Raw genomic sequence first — 18269 nt, forward strand, 5'->3', positions numbered from 1 at the left:
GCATCGCTCATACCTCGGTTACCAAGTATAAGACAGAGACAGATCAATGAAAGTAACAAAATTTTGCCTAGCCCACACCAGAAGACATAGTGCACTGTAAACACTACAGTACCGGGCGAGTTGGCCGTGCGCGTAGAGGCGCGCGGCTGTGAGCTTGCATCCGGGAGATAGTAGGTTCGAATCCCACTATCGGCAGCCCTGAACATGGTTTTCCGTGGTTTCCAATTTTCACACCAGGCAAATTCTGGGGCTGTACCTTAATTAAGGCCACGGCCGCTTCCTTCCAACTCCTAGGCCTTTCCTATCCCATCGTCGCCATAAGACCTATGTGTGTCGGTGCGACGTAAAGCCCATAGCAAAAAAAAACACTACAGTAGGTCCTTCCAGCAAATACATGTAATAATAATAATAATAATCAACTTAGAATATTTTGACTTGACACAATTTAAGCCACCTGTGTAACAATTTTGACGTTCCATTTTACTCTATTAGGTGGCTGAAATTCTGTTGATGACCTATGACTATGTTCTAATTAATTTTGTCGGGTAATTCATGTTTTGTAAGATTTACCGTTATGCATTCTAAATGGAATAGCATCTCCAATCTCCTGCTAAAAGACCCAGACTAATTTCAATTTCACCCTGTGTTTAAGGGATGCTGGGTTCGAACTCAACCATCGGCTATCCTGAAAATGGTTTTCCATGATTTCCAATTTTACACCATACGAATTCTGAGGCTGATATTTAAATCAAAGCCTCGGCCACTTTCCGTATCGCAGCGTCGCCGGAAACATTAGAAAAAAAGGAAAACATTGAGATAATGCAGCTATATCTGATACCTAACGATATCAATGAAGCATTTTGTAGTCATTCATATGAAAGAAGAGTTGACGTGATTTGGAGTTGTTGACAGAAATATTTTCCTAACTCTAAATTTTTTTCATATATTAGTTTTATACATAGAAACATTCCTAGCATAAGGGATACTAAAGTTCGCGCAGTTGAGAAAAGTATCCCGTAGGGAATTGTTCGTTCACGGGATGCACGCCGTTTATGATTCAATATATAGTTTAGCGTAGTTTTATGAATGTCAGTAAAGTCGTATTGCAGTGCAAAGGAGACCTCGTCTGTTATTACTGATAGAATAACGAAAGAGTTCAGGTGGAATTTACGACCTTTTTGAACAGGTTATAAAGTGTAGACAAGGTTTCTGTATGCGTACTTAGTTCATATGTGGACAGACACTTCCTCGCTACGTAAAGACAGAGAACATAGCGTCTGCTTTTAATTTCAGCTGTGGTATTTTAATTTTGTTATCAGAGACATGAGTTAAAAAGCTATCTTCTTTCCGAAGCTTCAGACTTCATTTTTTTTGCTAGGGGCTTTACGTCGCACCGACACAGATAGGTCTTATGGCGACGATTGGATAGGAAAGGCCTAGGAGTTGGAAGGAAGCGGCCGTGGCCTTAATTAAGGTACAGCCCCAGCATTTGCCTGGTGTGAAAATGGGAAACCACGGAAAACCATCTTCAGGGCTGCCGATAGTGGGATTCGAACCTACTATCTCCCGGATGCAAGCTCACAGCCGCGCGCCTCTACGCGCTCGGCCAACTCGCCCGGTGACTTCATTTTTATGTTCTATCAGATCTCAAAGGTGCCCCGGGAAGAAAACTGATAATTTGATATTTTAAGAAATAAAACATCGAAACATTGCTAGGACTTACACAGATTTAAATTTTGTCTAGTAGTGTTAATTCAGCTCATCAATCAAATGGGAAAGAATATAAAATACAACACATTTAATTTCGTTATATTTTTCTTTTTGTTTACTACGCCCTTTACTACTTCCTCTGCTTATCATTTACTTTTTGAATTGTAAAGAAGACATTTGAGAGATTTATTCACATCAAAATTATACCATCTCTTAATCTGCACACCGCACTGCCACAAGGCTCGATGATGATGGTGGTGGTGGTGGTGGCAATAGTTTAGTACATTTCTCTACATGGGCTTTGAGGCAGGTAATAAAACTGGACCAAGCCCACATGTGCAACAGAAATCGCATCCGCGACTGAAGAACGACAGAAGGAAAGTTCTATAGAAATACAAAGGGTAAAACAAACAGGATACCATGGACAGCGGCATCCTACCAGTCTATGAACTTGATTTAATATAATACAGTCCCAGCAACTGGATAACTGGATATCTTAATTGCCGATTCACTGATTGGAATATTTGTTCTAGCATAAAAACAATCTTCTTGTTTGCGATATGAATTTAACAGTTCTTTCTCTCTCTCATCACCGTACGAGAAATGTACAATTTACTTTCCGTAGTACCGTTACATATAGGTCTTATAGTGACAATGGGATAGGAAAGAGCTAGGAGTGGAAGGAAAGCCACCGTGACCTTAATTAAGGTATAGCCCCATCATTTGCCAGGTGTGAAAATGGGAAATCACGGAAAACCATATTCAGGGCTGCAGATAGTGAGGTTCGAACCCACTCCTCCCGACAGCTTCGTGACCCAAATCACGAAGCCACTGGAAGAGAAATAAAAAATTGTCAAGCCTCACCCTCTGTCCTCAATGTTAGGAGATCGATCGATTCCCGACAATGTAGATATTTAAAAGTGCTTGAATATGAGTTAGGCCCTACTCATATCAGTACATTTTTAGTAGCACGTTATACGAGGGCTATAAGTAAAGTGCTAGCAATATTGATAGAACGCAATATTTAATGAACTAACAAGTACATTCCTTCAATGTAGTAACCCGCAAAGTCTATTACCTTTTATCAAATGTTGGGAAGACATTGGGGACCGTTGGCAAGGCGTTCTCTGTTGATGACAGCGACGGAGAGCCCTACTGCGCAGAGTTCAGATGCCACGTCAGGAAATCGGTGGCCTCGGAGTGGTTCCTTCAACTTCGGAAACAGGTCGAAGTCACAAGGGCTCATGCCTGGTGAGTACGGAGGGTGTTCAAGACCTCCCATTGCCACCGTTGCAATAAGTGCTACCGACTTCGATAGCTGCAGTCGCTTAAGTGCGGCCAGTATCCAGTATTCGGGAGATAGTAGGTTCGAACCCCACTGTCGGCAGCCCTGAAAATGGTTTTCCATGGTTTCCCATTTTCACACCAGGCAAATGCTGGGGCTGTACCTTAATTAAGGCCACGGCCGCTTCCTTCCCATTCCTAGCCCTTCCCTGTCCCATCGTCGCCATAAGACCTATGTGTGTCGGTGTGACGTAAAGCAATTAGCAATAAGTGCTTGACATATTTGCGACGTGGCAACGTGCGTTGTGATGCAACACGATAGAGCGATCGTCTCGTAATAAACGTGGACGCTTGCGCCCCATAGCCGGACGCAGATGTCGCTTAAGAAATCGGCAATAGTAGTCACTGTTGAGGGTTTGTTAATAATAAGACCCTCGTAGTCGTATGCCACAATCAGCATAAGGACGTGGCGAACCTGGGTCACGCCATTCATTCGATTGATGCTTTAATTCAGACTCGTAGACTCGTGTCCACGTCTCATCAATGGCGACAATAAGCTGCAGTAATGTGTCTCCTTAATTGTGGTATCTGTCCAGATGGACGCCAGCCAGTGCATACCGGTGCCATTTCTGTACGTCGGTGAGCTGACGTGGAACACAATGGGACGCAATTTTCCTCATTTTAAGATAATTGCTCAGTGTGTGCAAGACCGTTTGATGACTGAGACCAACATCTACGGTTAATTCTCGGACAGTCCATCAATGATTATGATAATGAGAGACATTCCTTGACGTATAACTCTGTTACAAAACGAATAAAACTGTAAACTGCTTAAAATATGAGTCCGAAAAGTACTCTGACTGACAAGAGAGATATTCGTGAGTGATGTGTGTTTGGGACCAATTTATGGGTGAATTGAATTTCAATTTAATATTTTATACTGAACTTTTCTTTACAAATTATTCATTAAATGCTGTTTCACAATTTGTGACAGTAGAATCCAGGTTATTTTAAAATGGGATTCAGAAGCCCCTCCCCCGGTCTTATGTGTAACAACCTAGCCTTAGTCCTTGTAAGGTTAATAAATATCCCTTCCCTGCATAAATACTACCACCCACCATAGAAACACGCAATAATGAATACATCTCTTCAGATAGGGTTGGCATCAGGAAGGGCATCCGGTCGAAAAACTATTCTACATCGATATCCAGTGCCAACCTCAATAGAGTGGGAGAAAAGTAAGGAAGAAGAATATAGATAATCTAAAAATCCCTCTTTATGGCAAAGTTTGTGACTTTTGGGTCTCCTAAAACCTGTAGTAGTTAATAGGACACTAAAAACATTATATTGTGTTTGAACTTCGCCACATGTTTGGCTTGCAGAAACAACATTGCATGATTTTATGATGTAAAATGTTGAATTCTTAACGCATAGAAACAAATCTACTGGAGCATACGCAGTTTCTGACGTAATAAAATATAAGAACAATTGTATTAAAAAGCGTTATTCAATGTCTAAATTATATTTTAAATTTAAACAAGTTTTCAGTTCGTAGAACACATTTATTTTCTACACTTGTTTATATAGTATATTTTACAATGAAGAGTTTTAAATCAAATTAATACAATTTCATAAATAGTAGAGTTTAGCACCACAAGACTTCCAGAAGGTTAAATATTAGCAGACACAGTAAGTTTATTAATTTTGAGAATTCTGATAATTGTACGAGTTTAAAGAAATCAAAACCAAGATAGGAATTGTCAACAGTGTATTTCTGAAAGTAAAATATCCTGTGTGTAACCGTGACCTCTGATTAGAAAATTGTTGGCTGCCGTGATGTATTGTGTTACCCGTGCTGCATTACGGTGCCGAGGAATGGAAACTGAAGGCTTCGTCAATTAACTGACAGCAGGTCTTTGAAATATGGATGAATCGCAGAATGTTCCAAGATCCTACGGGTACAACGACGAGGTAAATCATGCAGCGAATCCCACTGTCGACAGCCCTAAGATGGTTTTCCATGGTTTCCCATTTTCACACCATCAAATGCTGGGGCTGTACCTTAATTAAGGCCACGGCTGCTTCCTTCTCACTCCTAGCCCTTTCCTAACCCATCGTCACCATAAGACCGATCTGTGTCGGGACGACGTAAAAGGACAAAATTGTAAAAATAGCCCTGCAGCGAAGTCTTAGCCCTCGCAAAACAGAGGAAATCTGCCTATTTATGTACCATTTTCCGAAATGGAAAATCGTCGTTACGCTCAGAAAAACTGCTATGTGATAATATTTCAGTTTGTAACTCTGACCAGAAAGGTTCTCTCACCTAAGATTTAGTATTGCATGAACTATATAACGAATTTTCGTTCTAACAATAAGTAATATGATAGATCCTCCGTGGCTCAGACGGCAGCGCGCTGACCTCTCACCGCTGGGTTCCGTGGTTCAAATCCCGGTCACTCCATGTGAGATTTGTGCTGGACATAGCGGAGGCGGGACAGGTTTTTCTCCGGGTACTCCACTTTTTCCTGCCACCTTTCATTCCAGCAACACTCTCCAATAAAATGTCATTTCATCTGCCATTCATTAATCATTACCCCAGAAGAGTGCGACAGGTTTCGGCAGCCGGCACAATTCCTATCCTCGCCGCTAATTGGGGGCTTCATTTATTCCATTCCTGACCCGGTCGAATGACTGGAAACAGGCTGTCATACGATACATGTATTGTGGGTCTGTACTTCTCCCCTCAACTTTGTCACATAACGGTATTTTGAGGCGCAACGACGAAATACAGCCTGATCCGTACAACTGATCGTAGAAGGCAAGATAGAAGAGAAACTTGGACGTGGGTGCAGAAGATTACCCTGGGCGCGGAACATCCGACAGTGGTCCGATACGGCAACTCCGAAACGGAAAATACGAAATAGGAAGCCAACCATCTGTCAAGAGACGTCATCGGAAAAACAACCATCGAAAATTATATGAACACAAAACCATGGAAACCGGAATCAAAATGTATTTCTCAGAATCATGAAATTATAAAATAACTACTAATTGATTTCTTGTTTGCGATTTGAAGAGTATCGAGATAGCGTTATATAATATAATGTACTTAACGTCCATTGATTAGACAAAACGTGTCACTCTGTAATTAATAACGTCTTTTACTTCAACTCTCATGTCTTACCTTATTGTTTACATAATAAATTGTGTTCTACATACTGAAAACTCTTTTCATAGCCTCGCTGTTATAAAGTCAACACCAATAAAAATTACTTCCAACTGATCATATTACATTGCAGCACAATAGGCCCTTTAAACAGCACATAGCATTCAGATGCATTAGTCGTGCTCCGACTGTCATTACTCAACATCCTCCACACCGCTGCAGAATCTGTGCTGCTAGACTCCCGGCAGGGCCTTTCAGGGTGCATGCGCCTGGTGCATGCACTGTGTACGGTGCAAAAGACGACTTCGCTTGGTTGCCCAGAGTGCAGACCCCCACTCCTCGATTTGGAGCAATAGCGCTGTCTCTTTCGTTCCCCACGCCTGTCTCGCTCGCTCCCACTGTCTCCCTCTTCCTCACTTGCTCCGTAGCGCTCCAAATCCCAGTCGAGTTGAGCCGAGCTTAGCCGAGTAGCCCAGAGACGAAGCGTTGGTCCGAGACGAGCCGAGTGGAACCGATGCACAGTACACGGAGCTCTTGTGCCTCGATTTGCACGCGTGAGATTTTGGGCGTTTGAGAGGCCCTGTTCTAGAGTCTTAAATAAGACTGCGATTTCGATGCAAGCTACATTTTGCTCTAGCCTGTGCCAAGAGACGGATTTTAAAATATTGCATCCCTCAAGAATCACCAGTCTGCCTCTGTGGTGTAGTGGTTAGTGTGATTAGCTACCATCCCCGGAGGCCCGCGTTCGATTCCTGGCTTTGCCACGTAAAGTGGTACGAGTGCTGGAACGTGGTCCACTCAGCCTCGGGAGGTCAAATGAGTAGAGGGAGATTTGATTCCCACCTCAGCCGTCCTCGAAGTGGTTTTCCGTGGTTTCCCATTTCTCCTCCAGGCAAATTCCGGGATGGTATCTAATATAAGGCCACGACCGCTTCCTTCTCTCTTCCTGTCTATCCCTCCCAATCTTCCCATCCCCCGCCCCCCACAAGGCCCCTGTTCAGCATAGCAGGTGAGGCCACCTGGGCGAGGTACTGGTCTTCCTCCCCAGTTGTTTCGCCGACCCAAAGATTCACGCTGTAGGACACTACACTTGAGGTGGTAGAGGTGGGATCTCTCAATGAGTCCCAGGGAAAAACCAACCCTGGAAGGTAACCGGATTAAGAAAGAAACACCAACAGGTTAGGAGGGTCGATACCGGAAAGATTGGAGTTACTTGTAAAACATTAATTGGTCCATTGTCAAGACGAAAACGTTATTTTGATCGTAAGTTGTTTCCAAGTCTACATCGCAGCATTACACAGTACCTGCTCCTAGCAGGCCACGGAACGCGTGACCCTTGCCCTAATCACTCGCGAGTGTTGGAAGTAGATGATAAATTGAGGAAGCAGGTCCACAAGTTGCATCGACCTCAAAAAAAAAAAAAAAAAAACTTCTCTGACCACTAATGTAAACAAACGATAAGATAAAAAGGTTCATTGTTTCGTTTAAGTGAGTTACTTGTTGTGCACGTCATTTCCCACTAATGGTACAATACGCTCACGCAGCCAGGACGCATATCGAATAATAAGTGGAATAATATGCGTTCGGTCATTAAGACATATTAAGTCGTTGTGAGGGAAGTCTTTCTATGTTTGACAGGTCTTCGGGTGTCAATAATGCTCCATTGCTGTCCTATCTAACCGGCAGTAAGCAACTTCATTACATTTTCAGGAAGGAATTACATCTGAAACCTTGAGACTGTACAAAAAGTGTGCTCATTAGGTCTTAAAGTTCGTAATACTTAACCATGGAGGTTGTATATGCTCCGTGCGTATAGCAATGTACTGCTGCGGGTGGAAACTACGAGAACTACTGAGAGCCATGTTCATCAACAATTGACCGTAAGGAGCTGGCGTACGTGCGATGTTTACATGCATTTATTCAATCATTTTATAATACTGAATTTAGGTTATTCATTGTTAATGCCACAACGTTCCGACAGAACTATGTGCTCACTGCTGGGTGCATTAATAAGAGCTTTCTTTCACGATCTAGTGAAACTTAGGAGTAAATCGCAAGAAGTAACTCGGTTTAAATATTGTAATTAATACAAAATAACTATTTATTAAACTTATTTTAAATTTGTTACAAATAAGTTAACAATTACAAGCAACTTGTTTAGCAATGTTATATTTGCAAAGTAAGTTGCAGTACGCCATATATATTAAAGCACAATAGTAGACACACTATTGTAGTATATAACCTTAGTCTTAACGATAGGCATAATGATGATGATGATAATAATAATAATAATAATAATAATAATAATAATAATAATAATAATAATAGGTCTACCTACATTACACAATACCAATAGCTCACAGAAATACCTTATTTTACAAATGCGTAATCATGCGTAAAATCGTCCCGAGGTGGTGCAACACTTTTCAGGCACAGCCCTAGTGGAAATGAACTTTCTCGTATTTATATTGAACTTGTATGTTCAAAGACTGAAACGCTTTTAAGTTACATTTAACGGAGTCGTCACCGGAAAGCATGACTTCATACTTAACAAAACTAAACTGAAATATGCTCAGGCCTACATCTCTCTCACGGAGATCATTCGTGGGAACAATCGACATCCTAGTAACATTTACCTTCGCTAACATGTTATCGTATTAGAAATAGGCCCAAACTATTTTTTTTCTGAAGACAGCATTGTTGAATGTGTACATGAACTTAATCTCATTACCACCACTACTAATACATAAATCACTATGTTGCCTCAATCGCGAAATGGTAGACTAGCTAGTGAACCGATGTTTCTCGTATCATATTAGCAATTATTACTCTATTGCTATTTCCTGTGAACTGTTTTTCTTGTAAATATGACCACTTTCTGCAAGATTGGAAGAAATAGGCTGATAGCTGTCATATAAAACACTTTGAAGTCCCACTGTTATTTATTTTTTTAATGCAATTTGTTCGTGGCATCGACCTATAGAGGTCTTTTGCCCCTACTTGCACCATATGATATGAACCTGCGTGCAATTGGAATTGCGTAAGTGTAGAGTGTTGAATGTGAGAATGGAACATTAAGGACGACACAAACATCCAGTCCTCAGGTCAGGGATATTAATAATTTACAATTATCAACCCCTGCCCCGGCCGGTAATCGAGCCCGGAGCCGCCGGGTGACAGGCGGACGCGTTGACCCCTACACCGCGGGGCCGGGACCAACTGTTATTTAGTCGGCCATTGCAACACACTATGAGACTACAGCAGATTGCGTGGTGACACACGATAAGTTACAATGTTCGCCACACGCAGCACAGCGGTGTATTTCTCCCATTAACGCATGGAGCCTTGGTATGGTATAGCCTCGCATTTATTGTAATATATTTTTACCCCTTGTGTGCATCTTCAAACACCGTCTCTCGCGATTCGTATTCTGCATTTGTACGAATCTGAATAAAGATTGCTTCCGTTACCCCATTTACCTGTAAGTCCACCCAAACAAATATCCTCCGCCCACAGTCGCGGGTAGGGCTAGGCTGAGCGGGTCATAGCGATTGCTTACTGAGCCAAAATTGGCGAGTTCGATTCCGGCTCAGTATGGTGGTATTTGAAAGTATACGGATACAAATATATACACACACATCTCGTATCGGTGAATTTACTGTCACGTAAAGAATTCCTGTGGGACAAAATTCCTACAATTTGGCGTCTGCGGAATCCGTTCAAGTAGCTCGTCGGACGTAGAGCGAATACCGTAACACTAATATTTACTGTCGTGCTTTGAGTTAAAAAGTTACAATCACAGGGCCTACCACTAAGATTCGCAGGTGTTCTCAAAACAACATTTTTTCAAACACCCACTGTCATACCCAGTCTCGGGATCTGAGATCGAAATTTCTTCGCTAAATCACACAATCGCTCATATCTTTCCTTCACACCGAGCGAATTGGCTGTGCGGTTCGGGTCGTCAATGTGAGCTCGCATTCGGGAAATAGTGGGTTCGAACCTCCTTTCAGCAGCCCTGAAGATGGTTTTCCGCAACTTCCCATTTTGACTCCAGGTAAATGATAGGGCTGTGCTATAATTAAGGTAACGATCTCTTTCTTACCTGCCCTATCTCATCGTAGCCGTCCTCGTAGTCGGTGGGACATAAAACCAACACCGAAAGTTTCTCCTCTTTCCTTGTACGACCACTGAACTGTGGTTGTTCACAATTGTCTGCCATCACAATATACACTGACTTAGCAAATGTCATGGGATAGTTACCTAATAGGGTGTGGGGCCTCCTCTGGCCCTGCGAACTCCAGTGAGACGCCGTGGAAGTGAGTCGACAAGTCCCTGGTAGTCCTCTGGACGCAGCTGGCACCAAATCGTTTGCAGAGCGGCTGCCAATGCTGGTCTGTTCGTGGGTGCAGGATTAATGGCACGGAGCCTGCGTTCCAGGACATCCCAGATATGCTCGATAGGGTTCATATCGGGGCTCCTGGGTGGCCATGGCAGTCGTTGGACCTCCGCTGCATGTTCCTGGAACCATTCTCGGGCGACGTGGGAGCGATGTGGCGACGCGTTATCATCTTGGAACACCACAGAACCGTCTGGGCGCTGGAAGGCCAAACATGGGAGGAGATGGTCTCCGAGCAGCTCAACATACCGCGTACCATTCAAAGTCTCTTCTAGAACAACTAGCGGGCCCATTTCATATCATGAAAATGCACCCCAGACCATAACAGAGACACCAGCGCCTTGGACCACACCTTCGAGGCAGGCGGGATCCATCGCTTCATGTGGTCTGCGCCATACACGGTGCCTCCCATCGGCATGGTGCAGTTGAAATCGTGATTCATCCGACCATATCACGTTACGCCATTGTTCCAGTGTCCATCCCTGGTGACTGGCGACAAATGCGCGTCGTTGTGCCCGATGACGCTGGATTAACAGTGGCACCCGTGTGCCATACCCCATAGAACCCATGTTCCTACGGATTGTCCACTGGGAGACGTGTCTAGCACGGCCTGTGTTGAATTGAGCCGTCACTATTGACAATCCGTCTCAGATGTCGCCGGTCACGGTCGTCGAGGGAGGCTGGACGGCCGGTCGTTCATCTGTTGTGGGCGGTGACACCCGCATTCAACCGTTCACGATACACCCTGGACACAGCTGATCGTGTGAAGCCGAATTCGCGCACCACTTCCGAACTCGCACTTCCCATCCGTCGGGCACCGACCACCATATCCCGTTCGAACGGTGTCATCTCACGACGACATTCCATATTACACCTGTCACATGCACAGCCACTGCTCACAAGGTCTCCTATACAACTGACGCTGGCACAGGGGGCGTGTGGTACGCAGACAACACACTTTCGCATCAGTGCTCCGCTATCCCATGGCATTTGCTCAGTCAGTGTAGAACAACATGGAAGTGCACAGTAAACGGGAAGCGCGACTCGGGTCGTAACCCAGTGGTTACGAAAATTTTGACTGTGCCGGGCCCGATCCGTGAGTCAGCCGAGTATTGACCGCTACCCGGTAGAAGAATTGTAGTGTTATGCAAATACAATGGTTCAAATATCACCGCATCATACCCTGTGGGTGAGGGCGGTAGAATAGACTCCGCGGTATCCACTCCTTGTCGTAAGAGGCGAATGAAAGGGTCATAAAGGGTTCTTAACTTGGTAGCATGAGTTGGCAACAACGGGGACCTCAGTTGAGTGCCAGCATTTCTTCCACTTCTGTCAGGTTCCTTGGCGAAATGAAATGGCGTATGGCTTTTAGTGTCGGGAGTGTCCGAGGACAAGTTCGGCTCGCCAGATGCAGGTCTTTTGATTTGACTCCCGTAGGCGACCTTCGCGTCGTGATGAAGGTGAAATGATGATGAAGACGACACATAAACGCAGCCCCAGTGCCAGCGAAATTAACCAATTACGGTTAAAATTCCTGACCCTGCCGGGAATCGAACCCGGGACTTCTGTAACCAAAGGCCAGCACGCAAACCATTTAGCCATGGAGCCGGACGGTTTCTTGGTGTGTACATGGGAAACCACAGAAAACCATCTCCAGGGCTGGCGAATGGCGTTCGAACACACTATCTTCCGAATACAGGCTGACAGCAACGTGACCCAAACCACGCAGCCACTTGCTCAGTGCCCTTGGCCTTTATTTTACCGATACCTTCATTCCTCAAAGTGTTAGATTTCTTCCATTTTAGCTTCGATTAGTGTTACTAGGGGTGGTTGCCAAATAGTATTTTACCTTAAAACAATAATTGATCGGTTTGGTGCTTTTCATGGCTTCTGAATTAAGTGTTGAACATCGTATTTTCATGTACTGTTGATGTTTAGATGTGATTTGCACCGCCATTTTGAATATTATTGAGGCTGGAGTAGAGAAAGTGAACCGGAATAGCATCACACGCTACAGTGTCTGTTTTCAGGCTGAGGGAGAGGATTTACAACACTTACTTGAATGCTTTCTTTATTGTTTTTCTATCTAATTAACCATTCATCGAAGTTGATGAGTTTTCTACGGGCGTATGAGTACGGTGTGACGGCCATCACACTCTCGTTCACCGGCAGGTGGTGTGCAGAGAGGACAGCAACTCTTGCGGGACTCGCTTCATATTATTATTACGTTGATTGGGGTATTTTATTAGAACTCTTACTGATTTTTAATATAGTTTAAATGATTAAAATATGATTAGCTAACTGGGTCGAGATTTCAAATATTAAAATTAGAAAGTCAGGATTTCATACTGTAACAGCATTCAGGATAATGTAACACTGGTGTATTGATAATGACTCCAGGCTTTCTAGAGGAACAATTAATCCACTGAGAGAACTGAATGTAGAGAAAAATATATAAAGAGACATAATTCTTTCCTTTAGAGGAGAGCAATAAATCTTCCCTCCGCTACAAATTGCTATGAACACAACTTGGCGCTGACAATTCTTCGATGATATAAATAATCTTTAAACCCCTGGAATTGATTCCGTGTATATTGCATTTTTCTCCATGAACCATACTTTCAGCAAGTAATCGTAAATTGTGAGCGTTTCAGAGTTTGGTTCTGATACATAAAGGCAATGTTATTTAGAGTTAGATAGTGTGTATGTTATGTGTGGCCGATCGTGGCTTTTCACGGTTTATATTTCTCCCTAATCTGAACAACACAAAGTGGGAACAATTTAACTCCAAATTTCCCAGTCTCTTTTCTTCCCGCCAGACTCAGTAGCTAAGACTGTGGAATCCCAAGTTGCCGGATTCGATCCCGGCTCAGTCCAGTCATATTTGAAGGTGCTCAAATACCTCAGTCTTCTGTATAGTAACAAATGCGGAACAAAATTTGAACACCTTGGCGTCTCCCATGACCATATAGTCAATGGGACGTGAAAAAATTATTATTATTATTATTATTGTTATTATTATTATTATTATTATTATTATTATTATTATTATTATTATTATTATTATTATTATTATTATTATTATTATTATTATTTACACAAAATAGAATTACCCAGCCGAGTTGATAAAAGCATGCTCGGTTCACTCAGAAGGCTGTGGGTTGTGAATACTGGAAGCCTTTAATCTTCCACTTCTCCAGGGGACTCCATGGCCTGTTCAAAGATGTATTTGAATGTGAACTCACAAGAAATCCTGTCTGAACCGAAAATTTTAAAAATAAACTAAACCAAGAGAAAGTGCAACAGAGACCGAGTGAGTTGCCTATGCGATTTGTGTCAGTTGGCAAATAATAATAATAATAATAATAATAATAATAATAATAATAATAATAATAATAATAATAATAATAAAGTTCGCTGACAGCTCCATAGCTGTCTCACCCGGATCCCTGTAGGTAACCAACATGTCTTAAAAACTATGAGCCCTTCAGGCGATTACGTCGGTCAACCGATTTTTAAATATATATATGTACGAAAGAAGCTTACAACGAACCTTTTTACGCCGGAGACACCTTCATTGGACTGGTTCATAAATTCGAAATGAACTGAAGCGTGTAAAACAGCGTAGAGTTGGACAAAACACTCTCTCCTTTATTTTTTGATGAAAACATATTGCAAAAAGCGTTGATATCGCACGCTGCCTTGTGCTATCACAAGGTGGTTAATGAATGAAACTTCGTTGTAACTGGCGCTGTGGAAAAGATAAAAGAGGCAGCCAAGCGTATTACTGGATGTCATCAAAGAAGAGGAAAAGCAGACAAAACTTGCGAGATGACTAAGTAGAACACGTACAAAAATAAGGGGAAATTTTACATGAATATACGTATGTATAGGTAATATTGAAAGCCGTAATGAAGGACTTCACTGCAATGGAGTCACATAGGATATTGTATATCTTCCTGCGGTTGAGCGCATAGTGAAAATAAACAACAAATGGTTAAGTTTTCGGTACAAACAAAGCTATGCTCATCACTCATCCCCATCCTCACGAGATACGCTATCGCACATTTGGTGAAACAACACAAGCAATGTTCATTTGTACGATAAATGGCTGACGAGGGACTGGCCGGTGTGACATGTCTTGTCAGACAAGTGGGCTTGGTACTCCCTCAGATATCGACCGTGTATCTTCGACTCTAGATACTTTCATTAAAGCTATGACTGCTTCCTACTTTATTATTCTTGGACTCAATTGATAGTCTACTGGTTTCATACGACAGCGGGAATTACAAATATATTTATTCAACACCATTTTGCATGTTTATATAAATACGGTCGGTGGAGTCTCAGTATAGGACTTTCCAATAGTTTAAGGCGCCAGCTCCGCGATCTAGGGGCTATAATAATAATAATAATAATAATAATAATAATAATAATAATAATAATAATAATAATAATAATAATAATTAACAATTGAAATTTCACGTGTGACGTCATCATAACTTATTGACTGACCCTCGTAGATTTCTTTTAATTTTGTAAAAATAAAAATGTGCATGTTGGACTATGTATACCGTACCTCTATTCACAACAAAGAAATAATAGAAGGAAGGATGCACATTTTTATTTTTACAAAATCAAAAAATTCTACGAGTGTCAATCAATAAGTTATGATGACGTCACACGTGAAATTTCAATTGTTAAAACAGGCAGTTGCCTGTACACAAAAATGAAAAGCACACATCAGTGACAAAAGTAAAGTCCCCTTTAAACCAAAAACGCACACAAAAAACACAAAAGCACTTAAACCACTGCAAGTGCGATCAGCTGATGCGTCCGGATACATATTATTATTATTATTATTATTATTATTATTATTATTATTATTATTATTATTATTATTATTATTATTATTATTATTATTATTATTATTATTATTATATATCCTCAGCTACTTTGTTGCGGCATTTTCATTTCACGCTGCCTGTGTCTCAATTTCGATGTTTTGTTTTACTTTACCAGATGGCAGAGAAACCAGGACTCTGTTGGATGACCTATGGCTCAGTATTAATTAATGTTGTCGGGTAAACACCAAATGTCACCAGAGAGCTTTTCCATGCGAACATCGTACGAAATGGTGCGTCGAAAGAACTTTTTCTACCCTACAAAATACCGAATACCTCTGTCGAGTTTGAAAAAGCCATCTTGGAATCCGGAGGCTGACACTCTACCACCCATCCCCATAGGTAGAGAGCCTGCCTCTTACCAGGAGGCCTCAATTCCAGGCCAGGTGTGAAATTGTTACCTGGATGTGAAAGAGGATTGGAGGTTCACTCAGCCTACATTGGAACAATTTAACCGTTATCTGACGGTGACATAGCGGCCAAGAGGATTCGTCGCGCTGACCACGCGTCACCTCGTAATCTGCAGCGGTCGCGTGGTAAGCCAAGGTCCCTCAGGGCTGTAGTTCCATAATATGACTGTTGAATACATAAATACATAATCTACCGGATGTGTGTGTATGTTCAGTCCTCAGCCCGAAGGCTGGTTGGATCCTCCACCATTAACTGTCATAGATGGCCTAGGCATCACTGAAAAGGCGTACTAGGGAAATGAAGAATGAGGTAGTTTTCCGTTGCTCTCCTCACCGAGCCAGAAGTTGCTATTACATATCAGTCTGCCAAGCCCACTTAAATGCATGCATCAACTTACCATATGAGCGACATTTTCACACCATTCATAGCAGGGACTGGCTGCATAAGGAATGGCATTACTAGCATCGCTCAAACCTCAGTCACTTTCATATTGCCAAAGCCAAGGATAAGACTGAGACAGGTCAATGAACTGTAAACACTAGGTCCTGCCAGCAAAGGCATGACGTGTGCGTATTCTTCTTAATTGTGAATCTGTCACCGTTACTACATTGAGTGTGGAAAACGATACGTAACTTAAGGTTGACAGTAGGTATAACTTAGTTATAAAAAATGTATTCCCCATTCCTTTACAAAAATTCTTCCGTATTGGCTTAAAATATTGGAAATTCGTCTTCTGTAACCGATCCCTGATAGCTTTTTATGAGAATGACTGAACCCCGGTGTGTACCTCAGTCAAAAGTTTAAATCCTTGAACGATCTGGGACTCAAACTTGAAGACTTTGGATCAGAAACAGAATCGCAACCACCACACTACGAGGTTCTCGAAAACACACAATGTCGAAAAAGGGAAGGTTGGGAGAAGTTGTATGAAAGGTTGAAAAAGTTTACAAAAGAGTGAGAGCTTTAATCTGTCGGCTGTGTATCATTATGATAATGACAATACGTAGGGCTCAGTTACCAAGTTGCTGACCTTTTGAAGTTGTCCTGTTAAGGTGGTCTGCTAACCAACTTCTCATTCCGATTGTGGTGCTAACTAGGAACGAAAGCAGAATTCTACCGGACAACTTCCGTGGCTAAGTTCATTTTCTGGGATGACACTAGTGTACCATCAGGGATACCATGCCAACAACAATGACACAGACTACCAAGATCTGTGACAGTCCTTCAAAAGTCGATGAACTCAGCCGAAATCGCGAACTTGGGATCATGATTTGGGCACTCTTACAACTGATCCACGCGAAGAAAAATTCTGTGCCCTCCGAGAATGAGATTATCGGCTGAGAAGGGAGAAACTCATGAAAGGCATAAAAGTAAAAGACTGCCGAGGCCATAGAAACCCCATGAAGCCCTGTTCGGAAAACAATAGATTTAGAGAGATCAGAAAACATGTGAAAAAGCTCCTGTTTTTACTGCGTAGGAACAATGCCAGATTCAAGTCCATATATACCTTCCCAGTCTTTTCATGGTGTCTATACAATCACTGTGTTATCTCAGAGCGGTCCTGTACCATATTCCCTTGACATCATTGAAACCTACGAATGGTGAATTGGCGATAAGCATGTATTCCACGAACACAGTTCAGTCAAAGGTAGTACAACCTGTTAAAGCGTTAATCAGATTGAATCCTGTAGATTTAGGACCGACAGGTTCTGTATGATTGATGTGCATGTACAGTTCTTCAATTACATGGAGATGATTTCACTGAGTAGGCTTTAATATATTAGTGGACAGTTAATTTGCATACGGCTCGCAACTCATGTCTATAAGCACTTCATCAATCATTTAAAGTTATCTCGTTATTGGAACACAGAGTAACAAGCTGCTGAGCGATGTGAGACAAACAAGCAAGGTGGACGATGTACCTCAGGGAAATGATTCTTAGTATGGGGGCCATTCAAAAAGAAACGAACCGGAGGCTTTAAAATGGAAAACCGCTGAAACGATCGTAATGCAATTGCCTGCGGAGGAAGTTGCGGTCCCTATAGGAGCGCTAAGGTCATAAAATCGCCACTAGAGGGACATGGGTTTACACCACGTGACGACGCAGCGAGCACGCGCACTCGTTGATCGTCCACTGCACCCAGTTGTGCTAACAACTGTGATATGGAGGCCTCAAAAGGGTGTAGAGCGTTTCCTGACAGCAGAAGAAGTGAGGGAAACGAAAATTCATCGAAGAATGGCACAGGTTTACGGAGAGCACTGCATGTTCGTTGCCAGCTTCAAGACATGGCACAAGCGATTCAGGGAAGGACGGATGTCATTGGCCGATGATGCACGGTCTGGAACGCCACACCGCATTACCGATGCCATTGTCCAGCAGGTGGAAGCCCTCATT

At 42.5% G+C, this 18269-nt stretch overlaps 1 protein-coding gene across 5 annotated transcripts in view; it reads left to right on the plus strand.

The window, feature by feature from the left end:
• Positions 1–18269, plus strand: part of LOC136877265 (ras-related protein Rab-3) — a 608034-nt gene that overhangs the window by 409849 nt on the left and 179916 nt on the right. The window lies entirely within an intron of this gene.

The sequence above is a fragment of the Anabrus simplex genome, chromosome 1, assembly GCF_040414725.1.
Source record: "Anabrus simplex isolate iqAnaSimp1 chromosome 1, ASM4041472v1, whole genome shotgun sequence".
Taxonomy (NCBI): domain Eukaryota; kingdom Metazoa; phylum Arthropoda; class Insecta; order Orthoptera; family Tettigoniidae; genus Anabrus; species Anabrus simplex.